The sequence below is a fragment of the Schistocerca piceifrons genome, chromosome 6 (genome assembly GCF_021461385.2).
Source record: "Schistocerca piceifrons isolate TAMUIC-IGC-003096 chromosome 6, iqSchPice1.1, whole genome shotgun sequence".
Classification (NCBI taxonomy): Eukaryota; Metazoa; Arthropoda; class Insecta; order Orthoptera; family Acrididae; genus Schistocerca; species Schistocerca piceifrons.
The window spans coordinates 239,500,773-239,516,173 of record NC_060143.1 but is presented as its reverse complement, the minus strand read 5'-3'; positions in this window follow the sequence as shown (position 1 = coordinate 239,516,173).

Below are 15,401 nucleotides of genomic sequence, written 5' to 3'. Positions count from 1 at the left end.
TCAGGGATCGGCGGCCTCGCCTGGTGTGCGTCATACTTTCCCTTTCGCTTGTCAGATGACTAGCGCATGGGGTGGAACGCCGGCCATCAGCTGGCGCTGCCGTGGTGACACGCCTGCGGGCTCCGGTGTGAGCCTGCGCCTGGGGGAAGACCAGCATCCCCTCCCCTCTGACGGGGAAACAGCTGTGACCGCTCGCCGCGTCACTGCTTCGCCGTTGATACCAGGGTTCGGCAACGCCTGCTGGTGGACCAAGCCCTGCGCTTTCTGATGCGGAGGCTCCCTAGGCGGCCTTGCACCCACTTAAGAACTGCGCTCACAGGGATCGTTACAAAATATCATGTGTACAGATTACCACAAAATCTTCGGAGTTTCTCACTCCTGATCAATACATGGAATAGTGCCCAAAATTAACTTGACAAAAAGGGCCTTCTTAACATTACTAATAAAAAAAACAATGAAGAAAATTAAGTAACCAATATTCAAACAAACAAAAAATCCTTCTTATAAAATATAGTTCCAGCATTACATCTGCTGTCAATCATTCAGGGTAGATCTTGTACAAGGTTTGGTCAGGATTTGGATAGGATTTGGCGCCGCTGCTAGCTACAGACACAAAACTCTACCTGCTCCTAACTACGCTCTCACACACAATCTACACAGCTCGTACTAGTCACCATCACCATATAGCCCGACTACAATTCCCACATATAAACAAAATATTCCTTTCAACACCAATACCCATATCGTTGTTCATTGACTGCTCCTCCAAGGTTTGCAGAACATGTTTGCTGATCTGTGAAAAATTTCCGAGACTTCTTTTCTATGGACATTGCATACTAAAAGTTATGATTAATGAGACACACAAGGTTCATTCTAGTCACATCTGGAATGGTAAATGTTTCAACATCTATTCATCAGACTAATGCAAAAGGTCAGTGGGCATAAAAATGAAAATAAAAATCATCCTATCCCATTAGCAAACACATAAACACTTCGTCCTATAAGTACATAAGAAAATACTGTCAAAAGAAATCCATTGTCCAGGACCATGAGTACCCAACTAATTGCTATCATAAGATACTCATAATGATTACACACTTACTCACCATATGTCCCCAGGGGTCCTCACCTACCGTCATGTTATTTTAGCTTGGAGGTAGTCGCATTGATTCTCTATTAAATATCAAGCTGCTTGAGTTTATAAGCTGTTTCCGTATACATCTTCTGGGGTTTCACACCCTGGTGTCCTCAACCGTACCTAGTAGATTGTGACGGCAAGTTACACTTTCCAAATATCTTATAAGATGGCAACTCTGAAAATCAAACATTATTAATCTCCCTTCATACACAAGGCCTTCACCTACAAGTCACCAAGTTGCTTCATTAACATCGCAGTACATTTGAAAAATCTCACTGAATCATGCTCACCTAAGGGGAATAAGAACACTAAAACTGTAATTTATCATCAAGAATTACCTTACGACCATTGACTCGCCACGCCAACACACCCGATACCTTTTTAGTCACCAAAGAACGAAAGCCATCTTACTGTAATAGGAAACGCTTCATATGAGCCTCATAATCATTCACATCCAGATGTTTTGAAGCTGCACAACACTACTCCTTTCTGCTGACAAGAAGAAATAACTACACACATATTGGGGGACCCGTTACAATTCATAGAAAATATAAACTTTAATTTCAATCACACCAGAGTGAATCAAAACATTGGAAAATATACACTGTAATTTTACGAAACAGAGGCGACTGGGTTTACCGCGGGCACACCAATACTGTGGCCCTCTCTCAACAAATCTTCCCTAATTCGTCTTCCTTTATTCAAATGCACATCAATATCATCAATAGCACCGGTCCTCATTAAGTTTGACGCCAACCGAGCCAGCCAACAGTCATTGATCCCTTTGATTAGAGGCATTTGTTGGATTGTGCAGCGGGTTTGCGGGACGAATTTCAACACCCACTGGCAGACCACCCGTACTGTTTACGGCACCCCTGTTGTTGCTTGTTCGATAATTATTTTTTGGTCGGTCACGACTACCGTTCCTAGGTCCGCTATAATTGCGCCTAAATCTCTGCTTATTACCATATCTTCTAAACTCCCAGGGGTATCTTTGATTTCCTCTAGGCGAATGATGACCATTAGCATAGTTCGTTCTGCCCGCGTTCCGTGAGGAGTCGCGACGCTGCCAACGCTCGCGCATTCTGTAACTCTCAGGCGACTCATTACGTCTGGATTGCCACCTGTCTCTACGGCTGCGGCTTCGCTTGCGCGGCCGCTGCTCGTAGGCGCTCTGACCGTAATTCTGCGTGGTACCATTCGCATCGCACTCAAGCTCTAAAAGGAGACTGCGGAACCCCTCTACGTCATCCTGACATCGTCCTGCAAGGATAACGTGCCGCAACTGCATTGGAAACTTTCCCAGGCAAGTACGAATAATTTCCGCAGGTCCATAAGGATCGTCAAGATGTTCATTGGCCTGCAGCATTTGCTCGAACGTCTGCACAGGGCTGGAGAATTTTGACCTGTTTAACTCTGGTAGCATAATGAGTCCGTGTTTTACACGACTTTGCGCTGCCACTGATCAATATTTCGACAGGAAGTGTTGACGAAACTCCCCAACAGTGTAGCAATTTCGTGCAATTGACCTCATCCGCGCCGCTGGCTCACCTTCGAGGTAGCCGCACATATACTCTATTTTGTGCGCACTGGGCCACGTAGGAGGGAGGGAGAACTCGAATTGCTGTAACCAGGCCCGCGGGTGAATCCCCGTAGCCGAGTTACGGAAGACTTCAAACTTCCTCACGGTCAGAAAATGTTTAAAGTCAAATTCATGAGTTTCCCTTGGCGAACGTTCCTGAGGGGATCCGCGCCGTTCCCACCTGGTACGAGATCCGTGATCATGACGATGATCAAATTCGCCATCGTTCCCGGAATCATCGTCGGAATAATGGCCCTTTCGTTCATTTCTTTCAACTTCATGGGCCTTTAACCCTTTTAGGTGAAGTTCTAAACGGGCAATGCGCTCACATGTTCCCTCGGTAATCCCTCTTTGTTGTATTTTTATTTCACACTGTCCACGCCGACATTTCGTTATCGACCGTATTTCGTCTGCATCCGCTGATGACGAGGTAATCGTTTCCCTATTATTGCCAGACTTACGCGCCACTGCGTCTGAGATCCTGGCTATTTCTTCTCGCATCTCTCGGTGGGCCGTGTCTTGTTTTGTTCGCGTGAGCCCTTGCTCTCGCTCGAGAGCTATTATCGCCTGGCTGAGGGTTTCTACCTGCGCGCTAAGGTGGACCGGGCACTTAGCCGCAGTGTCCTCTATTCGGGACACAAGAGCCGCGTGGTCACTCTGGCATTGTTCTGCTAACGCGCGGAGATCCCTGGCGGAATTTTGTCCTACTCGGGACTCAAGAGCCGCTTGTTCACTCTGGCATTGTTCTGCTAGTAAACGTATATTCCCAGCGAACCTTTCTTCTTGCTCCATCACCTGCTTGCTACTGACTTGGTGCCCCTCTTTTAAGGCGGAGATGCGTTGGTCAATGATCGCCAGTTTCTCCCCAACACCCTGTACTATTTCACTAGCCAATCTTTTATTCGCTTCCTCCATATGCCTCCTATTTTCTTCTGCTTGTTTTTTATTCACTTCCTCGATATGTCTCCTATTACTGTCTAGTAATTGTCGTAGCATAGCCTGTAATGAATTTGCATCTATCGAATGATTCGAAATCACTACAGCGCGCTCAGGATGGACAACACTTGTATTTGCGTTTTCCGCGTTTCGTTCCTGGTCGGACTCGACGTTTTGACCTCGTCCTTGTTCAGGGTTATTGTCTGGCAGGTTTTTCCGATCGCGGCTCCCTGAACAGCTATGCGTCTCCATCATAAGGATAGTTACTCCCTGCTCCAAAATACAACAAGAATAATGCCAAAGTCTCCTAATGGACTCACAGTCCCCACAAAGCGCCGAACATTTACTATACGACACCGATACACGCCACAGGACAAGAGTCAACCCACACTTGTAACACAATTGAATACTAAATCACAATATCTATACAGTAATCCATATACAAGATAAAACATGCAAGAAAATGCACACCTATATCATAAATTCACGTAAATTCTGTATCACAGAAAGACAATATACCAATTAGCACATCCAACCGAAAATAACTAATCCTCACTGCGCATCAGAAGATCTCTGGTTTACCGTAATCCGTGAGCAGGGTAAGCCATGTGTAAGTAGCGTGAATAAAAGGACGCTATGTGCAAGAAGCATGAAGCGCCCTTTGAATGTATCCTGATAGCTAAAAGAGCCACGTGCACTTTGAATAAGAAAATGCAATTTGACACTGAAATCAATATAAAAGATACGGTCGCCACCAACTCTAGCGACACGACAAAGAAGAGGTAGCACTGAGTCGGAAAATTACTTAATTTATTAATAAGAAAAACTCGCAAAAGAACATTCATTGTAAAGTCATTGATAAAGAATGGGATGTAGTTATTAATATGATCCAGGCATTCTTCCCGTGAATCAAATATTGAGTAAAGTAAATAGGGCGTGAACACCATGCGTAAGTGCAGCCTGCAGCAAGATTCGTGAAAACACGATCTATTCCAGAGCATTTGCAGAGAACCCATAAAAAAAGGGACACTAATCACTACACCTGTGCACATGGAAACGCTATAGGTGGGCCAACAAGGAAAACTACAAGGTAAATGGCGAAGGTAACGGCGACGTAACATCGGTACACAAGATAAGATTGAAGGCAAAATTATTTATTCCTTAAAACATTGATGTAGTGCATCTATAGACTGCTGTTGCATGCTAACTCTGTACAATTGCTTGTAAAATACTATACGTTTCATAACAGACTCGCGTGCCCACTCGGTCCGCGGAGACTATTTCTATGGACCGTGGCCAAATTTTAATCACATGAGACAAAGAAAATTCACAAATACACAAAAATTACCAAGATCCGGAAAAGATTAGAAGCATACACACACAGTTGGAGGCACATAAACATTCACACTGAACCGAGGGCACTTCAACATATGCAACTCCTTTGTGCTGCGTTCCTCTCACGGATCAAAGTCAAGACTGCATTGGAAATCAAACTGAAAGTCTACAAATGCCTTGCATTCCCTGCTGCAACCCAGCAAGTAAATCTTTATAAGACGAAATTCGAGACCAAAAGCTAAAAGCTCCCCTCTCTGTGTGACAACGCGCCACGCGGTCAGTCCAACTCACCCTTCTTCGACTGGAGCACAGCTGTGTACGCTTCCCGTACCGGCGGCAGACTGCCTCCCGCTTCTCCAGCCTCTTCCACGCTCCGCGTGGACCGGAAAACCCCAGGATGCCATTTCCGCCACCAACCTAACGCAGGTGGATTTCTCACAAGTAGCGGAAACCTCTTTGCCGTCTTGACCACTACGAGAGTTGGCAATGAAAGGTGGCTACAGGACCCTTTCAGCCTCCAATGAATCTCTCTTGCATCTGCCTTACCACAGTTAATGTTAGGTGATCATGCACTTCAAATCACTCCGTTCGCGTACTCCTATATGTTTTGTGACAATATCTGCTTCCAGCGATTGTTCAGCAATCGAGTAAACTGTCTTTTTGAGGTTCAGTTGCCACGCCTTGCATCAAACGACAATTTTCTGCAGATCTTCCTGTATTTCACTACTTCCGACGTTATAATGGTCCTATAACACTCCCTGGGGCACGCCGGAAGTTAATTTTTTGCTATGTTATATTCCGTAGAAACTTTTCAATGCAAACAATCAGTTTGTCTGATATTCTAAACGCTGTTATTTTGTTCACTATGCGACAGTTCGGGACCGCATAGATGAAATACCATTAGGAGGTCAAGGAACACGGTACAAATCCGTGCGCCTCCATTTACTAATGTCTGGGCCTCCAGAAATGTCACGGTATGCTAGTATATTTCCCGACGTCAGAGATACAGGCTAGTAGTTTTGTGCGTCTATTCGACGACCCTTCTTGAAAACGGCAACGATCTGCGCTTTTTACCAATCGTCGATAACACTTCGCTCCTGTAAAGACGCACTGTACGCTGCTACTAGGAGAGGGCAAGTTCTTTCGCACAGTGTATGTAGAATCGTACAGGATCCTATAAAGTCCAGTGGCCTTCCCTCTGTAGTGCGACTTCCGCTGATTTTCTATCCCATGGTTACTTATTTCAACATTAGCGATTTTGTAATTCATCCGTCGATTTAAAGTAGGCACTACAGCGCGACCTTCTTCCATGAAACCGTTTTGGAAAAACACTTTTAATAATTCGGACTTCTCTGCGTCGTCTCCCGTTTCAGTGCCACTAGGGTGACAGTGTGTGTCGACAGAGGTCTTAGATCCGTTTACTAATTTAACAAAAGATCAAACCTTCTTAGGATCTTCTGTCAGGTCGGCAGACGGAGTCTTACTTTCTAATTCGTTGAACGCTTCATGAAAGGCTCCCGCTACGCTAATTCCGACTTTATTTAACTTTTATTTGTCCGCAAGGCTTTGACTACGCTTAAATTTGCAGTAAAGCTCTCTTTTCATTCGTAGCAGTTTTCTAACACGTCTGTTGAGCCGCGACGGGTCTTTTCCATCTCTCACAACTTTGATCGTCATTTATCTGTCTAAAGGTTATTTTTCAATGCTCTTGAACTTTGTCCATTGATACTCAACGTCGTTAGTGTAGTTTTGTTCCTGACCGTCCAGGTAATCTTAAAACTGTCTCTTGTTGTCCTTGCCAAGCAAAAGATCTTCATGTACTTCTTTGTATCCGTATTTGCAGCTGAAATCTGGTTTCGCAGGAAAGAGCGGATCAGGTTGTGGAAAGGGGTCAAGATCAGTTACTGATAGTTACACAAGAGCACCAACTTTATTCCTCGAAAACACAATGCACAGTTTTCTCTTTAAAACAACAAGGATCAGTTCACTGCTGAGGGTCGAAGTAACTTCTGAGTAATAAGGCTTAAATAATTCCTCTTAAAATAAGTAAAATTAAAATATCTTCTCGGCTAAAGGCTCGAATAATATTTCAGATCAACAAAGCATATTCTTTAAAAGGCAAGCGTTTACCAATTTCGGCTAAAAGTCATATTAAGGAAAATTTGAATTAATTCCTAGGCTGAAAGCCCAATAATATTTCAACATAATAAATGGCAGCTTTTAAAGACAAGCATTTACACAATACAACAGAAAACCATCTTAAGAAAACGAAATATTCAAAATAATTAAAGACAGACCTTAAGATAAGAATTTACACAGTACGGCTGAAGGTCATTTTAAGAATTCAAGAGAATTAAAGAGAAACATTACAGACAGGAATTTACACATTACGCCTGAAAGCCACAGATTTTAAAACAAACGCGTCTGAAAGCCCTAAATACAGAGCAAACAAGAATTTTAAATAAAACACGGCTGAAGGCCTAATCTTAAAATACTTCACATAAGGTTCGGCTGAAGGCCACATGCTCAACATAGAAAAGACGAAATTAATACACGGCTGAAGGCCTGGCACAGTACTTGCGACAAAAGAAAATCACAACTAGAAATAGGAGAACAGTGGTGCTCAGAAGTGTTCCAAGGGACGGCTCTAACAACAGTTTAGATGAGACAGGCAGCCAAGCGTAACACTAAATAATTGGGTGGCAGCACGACCTAGCGAAGTCTGAAGAACCAACCAAAACCCAATCAATTCCGTTCCACCCAACCAACGGGACAACAACCAAAAATATCAGCGAGGACGAGGATTGCAGCAGGACTATGTCTTAATAATTGGCGTCACAACACAGCCACTCAAAAATATGAACAACACCAAAGGCTGTCAAACTACACGCGGTACGGACAGCATCAACACGGCGAGGAAAAACACACTGCGGAACACTACGCTAATTTCCTCGCCGCGGAGGCTTCCTCGCTGCTCTGTCCCAACCGACCAACTGCTTACTCCAGTACGCAGACAGCATTAACATAATTGCTCAGTCGAAATTACACAAGCAAGACACAGTTCCACGAAAACACTCCCACAAGAACTCGAACAATCGTAAAAGCAATCACTGTGGAACAAGCAGGACGAATGACAAGTCGACACACACAGAGAAACCGAAGCGGTCTGTGACCAAATACCCGTCGGCCGATAAGACGACCAACCGAACGACAAACCAAGGTCGTCCCCAATCAAATCATGTGTGTCGGCAACGGTCTGACGAGTCTTGGCTGACTGGACCTCACAGCAGCTCCATCCTGACTTCTAGATGTCGGAGACACGACAACCCTGGCACACAGGCTCGAACCCCACCATGCAGAGTGAACACTTGCCCATTGGCCACCGAAATCTCTGCACAAGGAAGGAACCGACCCACGTCCGACACAATTACCAACTGAGGAGGCTCAGAAACGGTCAAAAGACCAAACACACGTCGCCCGATGAGACGACCGACCGAACGACCAAACAACGGTCGTTCCCGCTCCGGTCTCCTTCCGTCGCACAGTGCACGTGTGTCGCCAGCGGTCGGCGAGTACTGGCTGTCCGCACCTCATTGGCGCTCCGTCCCAACTGAACACCCGACACAAGACGAGCCGGAAATACTAGCGGTCGCTTCAAAGATAAGACGAAACTGCTCTTATCGATACGCGCTGCTGCTGCCACTCACGGGTAGGCAAGCCAGCAACTTAGTGACCCCAATAAATCAAATAAAAAAAAAAGGAGACGGCGGCACAGCAAAGATAAGCTGTCAAACAATAAAAGTCACGAAAGCGAGCCCCGCACGGCTCAGCAGCCATGCTCGATGTTGGTGTAACTGTCTTATGGTCACAAATTCCTTGCTCTACGCTACGTGAGTAGAAAAATTCGGATTTGTTTGTCACCAGAGGTCTAAGATGTTGTCTCTGCGAATCCTGTAATTCTGATCCTCTGTGTACTGCTCGCCGGCCGCAGTGGCCGAGCGGTTCTAGGCGCTACAGTCTGGAACCGCGCGACCGCTACGGTCGCAGGTTCGAATCCTGCCTCGGGCATGGATGTGTGTGATGTCCTTAGGTTAGTTAGGTTTAAGTAGTTCTAAGTTCTAGGGGACTGATGACCTCAGAAGTTAAGTCCCATAGTATTCAGAGCCATTTTTTTTGTACTGCCATGTTCCTAATCTGTTGAATAAATGTCTAAGTAATTATTTAAATCCTTTTGGGGGTTGCAGTTTTCACAAACAGAAGTTTATAATGTAGTACTATCTGAAAAGAGGCTGTATAATGTAGTACTATCTGAAAAAAGCTGCAGAAATATCCAGTTACATTTTGATATGATTTCAAAGTGGTGAAAGAAGTGTCGACTTGCTTTGAATACGCAGAAATTTAAAGTTGCACACTTCACAAAAGAGAGAAAAGTAGTATCTTATCAGAACACTATCAATGAAGTGAATGAGTGAACTCATAGAAATAGCTGGGTTTAACGATTTGTTTGTGTGTGAATTGAAGTGACTACATAGGCTCAGACGGAGAAACAGCAGATGGCAGACTTCGGTGCATTGGCAGAATCCTGGAAAAATACGGTCTACAAAGAAAACTGCGTATAAAATACTTTGACGTCAAATCCTTGAATATTAAACAGTTCATTGGGACCCATGCCGAATAGTACCAACATCGGATAATGAAAATATTCAAAGAAAGGCATGATGTACGAGTCACACGGAAGCGTTACGGGAACGCCAAAAAAGCTGAATTGGCGGAAATTTGGAGATAGTTGACGATTATCCCTTGAAATCCTGCTTATAAAGGAGTCATCGTTAAGTAAGGAATCCAGGAATATATTATGTAGCTGAGCGTTTAGTGGAATGACGTTTGGCTTGGGGTCGCTCAGGTTTGGGTTTATTTTACAAAATCGTGTGTTGACAACACAAATATATCACACAAACAAAATTACATGACAGAACGTTGAAGAATAATACATCTTTGTGCATTACCCAAAGCTAATCCTCGTATAAATTGGGCACCAGATAATAATAGAATAAGAAGAACACTTTGTAACACGTCCGGGGGTACAAATGGCGGGGGGGGGTCTCTTTAACTGGTTGTCGCTTCTCGTTTCGTGACCTTGCGACCTGTCCACACCACGTACCTGATAATCCCGCGGCGGTCGTACTGTTCTGCTCCACACTGCTGCTGGCTTGCCTGAAATTATGTATCTACATATGTAAGCAGGTTCAGAGGAGCCACTCAACGTTATGCACAACACTGTCCTTCGTCTGGTATGAATATCTATATTTCGAGACGACAAGAAATCACAGGTTGTACTGTTTACATTCTAAGTCATAACTGCTTATTCCAATTAACATTCTTGATGATTACCTGTCCACAATGTCACTTGGACGAGCGTACGAGTAGCCGACGCGACGCGGGAGATTGTTGATGATGCGGGAGCAGAATTATCGCACGAAAGTTCATACGCTCGTCACGCATACACAGATATTTGGTAACAGTCCTCCTTGACATTAGTAATGATATAAAACTGTTCATAGAGTTAATTTTTCTGTTGTCTGTTCTCACTTGTACGAGCGTGCGCGTAACCGCCGCGGTGCGGATGATTGATGTACGGTGCGACACGCAATGAGAGGATACACAAATATGTTATCAGCGGCACTGCTTATTTTTAATTACATCATTACGCACTCTCCTCTGAATCACTTCCATATTTCATCACTTTACTGTAATAGCACTTGTGACAACACTTGAACTTCCATAATAACAATGCCTCTCATATGCATAGCTACCCACAACACAACTTTTCCGTGTCACGTGCTCGACTCTGCAAACGCGCAAAGATACTCCGCAACTAAGCCAGCAGTATGACAATACGCTTACAACTTTATGAAATATCAGATATAAAACTCAATTTTGATTCTGTCCCTGTGACACATAAACAGGTACCAAGCAAAAACAACAATTATCTCGCAGAATATTCCAACACCGTGGCCGTGGGACGTTCCACGCGGGTGACGAACTCAATAAAGAACAGTGAATGAATAAAATCACAATTGAACCTAGCTCCATTGTCAAGGACCTCCGCCAGCTGCTTACTACTACTACTACTACTACTACTACTACTTCTACAGGCAAGCCGGCCGATGTGGCCGTGCGGTTCTAGGCGCTTCAGTCTGGAACCGCGTGACCGCTACGGTCGCAGGTTCGAATCCTGCCTCGGGCATGAATGTGCTTGATGTCCTTAGGTTAGTTAGGTTTAAGTAGTTCTAAGTTCTAGGGGACTGATGACCTCAGAAGTTAAGTCCCATAGTGCGCAGAGCCATTTGAACCATTTTTGACTGCCGGCCACTAAAGCACATTCCTTGCGATCTATATTTGCAACAATAACAAAGCCAATCTTCTCTGTATCTGGTGGGCTTAGCGTCTTCTCTGGTGGGAAAGACATCGACTGTCCTCTAGGTAGACAATATCCACAACAGCTCGACCATACTTCCCGTCGACCGTTTACCCCTCCTACTATCCGTCTCCACGCCACACCAGGCTCCAGCTTGGATGCTGGCCACCAACCAACTCGCTGCTATGTTCGCTCCGTGTCTCCTGATTGGTCCGAAAGACACAGGCGTCGTAGTTCGCGCACGTAGTGATCCCCCGCGCAACGCGCGTCCCTGAAAATACGCCGAAACCTCTACCCTGGAGGCGGGTAGTTCAAAAGTGCCACTTCGCACGGCACAACTATAGAACCCCTCACCCCCCCCCCCCCCCCACACACACACACACATACGCACATATCGCTCCTGTGGGGAGGTGGACATAGGCACTGAAACCGTCGTTCCACCCGCGCTTTATACCCAACTGGAACGGTAAAAAAATCATGTCATCTGTCATACACTTCATAGTGTAAATGTAGACGTAAAAGTAGTAGTGAGGCACCAAAAGTAACAGTTTCAACGAACTTCTCGAGGTACTAGAGGACGGCCGCCGTTTTTGCGGTCTTACTTCCGTACTGGCGCTACCAGAGAGCGCACAGTGGTGAATGAAGCGGCAGTAAACAGTAGAGACAGCTCGTTTTCCGCGGCGTGCCGATGCGCGGCCGCACGCGTCTGCCTGGTGCGCCAGTAATTGCCAGCAGGCCGCTATAGACTGGTCATTAAGCCGGCGCCAAGGGCTAATTTCCTTGTTCATCAGGGCGCGAGCGGCACATATCGCGTTACGTGATGCCAATATGCAAGGAGCCCGGCGGACCGTGCCGGAAGCCGTCGAGGGCCTCCCCGGTGTTTGTGCGCCCCCCCCCCCCCCCCCCCAGCCATTCACGTGGTCCGCGCCCACACAGTGGACGTACAGTGCCGCACCTCCACACTGGCTGTACAGCACACGCCGCCGGCACATTACGGCCTGCGCTGCGCTGCGCGTCTGCTATCCCAAGCGGCCGTCGCCTTCCGCGTCCCTCTAATGGACTCTGGAGCCTCCAGCATCCGCTCCATAACCTGATTGCTCTTTACTACCCTTTCACAACATTACACCTTCTTGTTTTTTACTGTTGTGTTAATGAAATATTGATGATGATGATGATGAGGTCCGATACTCCGAGGAGCGTAGGGGACGATGCGGGAGACCCGCACCGCCGACTAGGCAAGGTTCTAGCGGAGATGGTTTGCCATTGCCTTCCCCGAATGAAATATTAGTAAGGTCTTATGGGACCAGTCCTGACAAAACTCTACCATCTGGTGAGCAAGATGTATGAGACAGGCGAAATACCCTCAGATTTCAAGAAGAATATAATAATTCCAATGCCAAACAAAGCAGGTGTTGACAGATGTGAAAATACCGGACTATCAGTTTAATAAGTCACGGCTGCAAAATACTAACGCGAATCCTGTAGAGACGAATGGAAAAACTGGTAGAAGCCAATCTCGGGGAAGATCAGTTTGGAGGATAAGGGAATGTAGTCGAACTAAGTCGGGTGATGCTGAGGGTATTGGATCAGGAAATGAGACACTTAAAGTAGTAAAGGAGTTTTGCTATTTCGGGAACAAAATACGAGGGTCACTCCAAAAGAAATACACACTATTTTTTAAACTTTTATTCTACATGTTTGAAAGTTTTACAGTGTGTAGATACATCCTTTAGAAACAATATTTTGATTATCAAATACGCCGGGAGAAACTCAAGAATTACAATATTTTCATTTCTCCACATAATTTCCACCCCTCTCAACTGCCTTACACCATCTTGGAACCAGCGCCTGTATACCCGCACGGTAAAATTCTGGACCAACCTGTTGGAGCCACTGTTTGGCAGCGTGCACAAGGGAGTCATCATCTTCAAACCTTGTTCCACGAAGAGAGTCTTTCAGTTTCCCAAAGAGATGATAGTCACATGGAGCCAAGTCAGGACTGTAAGGCGGTTGTCTCAGTGTTATCCATCCGAGTTTTGTGATCGCTTCCATGGTTTTTTGCCTGACGTGTGGCCGCGCTTTTGCTGATGTGGTCGAACACGACTCAGTCGAGCATGAAGTTTCTTCAGGGTCGTCACATATGCATCAGAATTTATGGTGGTTCCACTTGGCATGATGTCCACAAGCAAGAGTCCTTCGGAATCGAAAAACACCGTAACCATAACTTTTCCAAGAGAAAGTGTGTTTTTGAATTTTTTTTCTTGAGTGAATTTGCATGATGCCACTTCATTGATTGCCTCTTCGTCTCTGGTGAAAAATGATGGAGCCACGTTTCATCACCTGTCACAATTCTTCCAAGAAATTCATCTCCAAAATTCTCGAGCTGTTCCAAAAGTTCGCTGCATACCGCTTTTCTTGTTTCTTTGTGAGCCTCTGTCAAAATCCTAGGAACTCACCTGGCACAAACCTTTTCTAACGTCAACACTTCCAGTATTTTGCAAACACTTCCTTCCCCTATCCCAACGTAGCGTGATAATTCGTTCACTGTGATGCGTATGTCATCAGTCACCAATTCGTTAACTCTCTGCACATTGTCTGGAGTGTGTGCAGTACGAGGCCTGCCGCTGCGAGGACAGTCAATATTGCTGTGCTCGCTTTCATCACGTAACCTGTTTGTCCACCGACTAACTGTACTGCGATCGACAGCAGCATCACCATACACCTTTTTCACCCTCTTGTGGGTGTTTCCCACTGTCTCGTTTTCACAGAACAGGAATTCTATGTCAGCACGTTGCTTCTGACGAACGTCAAGTGTAGCAGGCATCTCGAAGACATGCTGTGACGGCGCCACTCACGGAAACAGGTTGAACTAAGTCTGAAAACATGCGGGAAGGATGTATCTACACACAGTAAAACTTTCACACGTGCAGAATGATAACTGCTTTTTTTTTTTTTTTACAAAAATAGTGTGCATTTCTTTTGGAGTGACCCTCGTAACTGTTGATAGTCGAAGTAGAGAGAATATAAAATGTAGACTGCAATGGAAAGGAAAGCGTTTCTGAAGAAGAGATATTTGTTAACATCGAGTATAGATTTGTCAGGAAGTCGTTTCTAAAAGTATGTGTATTGGGTGTAGCCATGTATCGAAGTGAAACATGGACGATAAATAGTCTGGACAAGAAGAGAATAGAAGCTTTCGAAATGTGGTGCTACAGAAGAATGCTCAAGATTAGATGGGTAGATCACTTAACTAATGGGGAGGTATTGAATAGAATTGGCGAGAAGATGAGTTTGTGGCACATCTTGACTAGAAGAAGGAATCGGTTGGTAGGACATGTTCTGGGGCATCAAGGGATCACCAATTTAGTACTGGAGGGCAGCGTGGAGGGTAAAAATCTTGGAGGTAGACCAAGAAATGAATACATTAAGCAGATTCAGACGAATGGAGGTTGCAGTAGGTACTGGGAGATGAAGAAGCTTGCACAGGATAGAGTAGCATGGAGAGCTGCATCAAACCAGTCTCAGGACTGAAGACCACAACAACAACAATGGGACAAAACTGCTGAGGTCATCGTTTCCTAAGCTGATGCACTACGTAATCTAACTTAAACTAACCTTCGCTGAGGGCAACACACACAGACACCCATGCCCGAGGGAGGACTCAGACCCATGCCCGAGGGAGGACTCAGACCTCCGACGGGGACAGCCGCGCGGCCCGTGACAGGGCGCTGAGACCGCGCGTCTATCCCGCGCGGCCCTGCATGAGTACTGCAACCTACTTCCATTTGAAAGTATTTATTGTAATCAAGCCTAGCTTCTCTACAGTTCTCCGCCCCCCCTCCCGCCACCCCCTCCCCCCCCCCCGCCTACACCATTTCCTGAATCACCAGTTGACTACTCCTTGATGCCCCAGTATATGTCCCATCAACAGATCCCTTCTTTTAGACAGATTCCGCCATCAATTTCTTTTCTCTCCACTTCGATTCAATACC